Raw genomic sequence first — 1,010 nt, forward strand, 5'->3', positions numbered from 1 at the left:
GAGCTATATATCCGGGCGGCATAATTTTGCTTTATGATAGATTGTGCTAAGTTAAGTATTACAAATCCTAAAACTGACATTAAAATAGAAAGACAAATATTTATAGCTAAGAATCTGAAGGAAAAAAAAAGGGACACAATGGAGTCATAGAAAGTACTCAATATAAAAGAAGTCACAGAAAGAAAAGAGAAACTAGAACGGATGGAACAAACAAAATCAATATCAAGGCCTGTCCGCCTTCTTTTCGTGCCGGTAATGCTCCCACAAACATGGTGAGCGTTCCTAAAATCCACTGGACTTTCTGTAAGAAGTGTGGCAAGCACCAACCCCACCAAGTGACACAATACAAGAAGGGCAAAGATTCTCTGTCATAACGCCCAGGGAAAATGGCGTTATGACAGGAAGCAGAGTGGATACGGTGGGCAGATTAAGCCAATTTTCCTGAAGAATGCTAAAAGTACAAAGAAGATTATGTTGAGGCTTGAATGTGTTGAGCCAAACAGCAGATCTAAGAGGATGTTGGCTATTAAGAGGTGCAAGCATTTTGCAGTGGGAGGAGATAAGAGAAAGGTGATCCAGTATTAAGTGTCATCTTGTTTTATTATTAAAACAAAATCTTGATGTTATATTTAAAAAAAAATCAATATCAAGATGATAGATTTAAATCTTACCCTATAAATAATTACATTGATCTAAAGTAACATGTTGTTGTTGTTAGGTGTATCAAGTTGGTTCTCATAGCAACAATGTGTATAATAGAAAGAAACACTGCCTGGTCCCCTACCATCTTCACAGTTGTTCTTATGTCTGATCTTACTGTTGCAGCCACTGTGTCAATCTAGTACTTTTTTGCTGACTCTCTACTTTAACAAGCATAATGCCCTTCTCCAGGGTTTGATCCCTCCTGCTAACATGTCCAAAGTACATGAGAGAAGTCTTGCTATCTTTTCTTCTAAGGCACATTCCAGCTATACTTCTTCAACAACAATTTTGTTCATTCTTCTGGCAGG

The 1,010-nt window shown here is 37.4% G+C and overlaps 1 pseudogene; it reads left to right on the top strand.

Annotated features, from left to right (window-relative positions):
• Positions 1 to 269: 269 nt before the first annotated feature.
• LOC102828399 lies at positions 270 to 585 on the top strand (annotated as a pseudogene).
• Positions 586 to 1,010: the final 425 nt, after the last annotated feature.

The sequence above is a fragment of the Chrysochloris asiatica genome, unplaced genomic scaffold (assembly GCF_000296735.1).
Source record: "Chrysochloris asiatica unplaced genomic scaffold, ChrAsi1.0 scaffold00427, whole genome shotgun sequence".
NCBI classification, from domain to species: Eukaryota; Metazoa; Chordata; class Mammalia; order Afrosoricida; family Chrysochloridae; genus Chrysochloris; species Chrysochloris asiatica.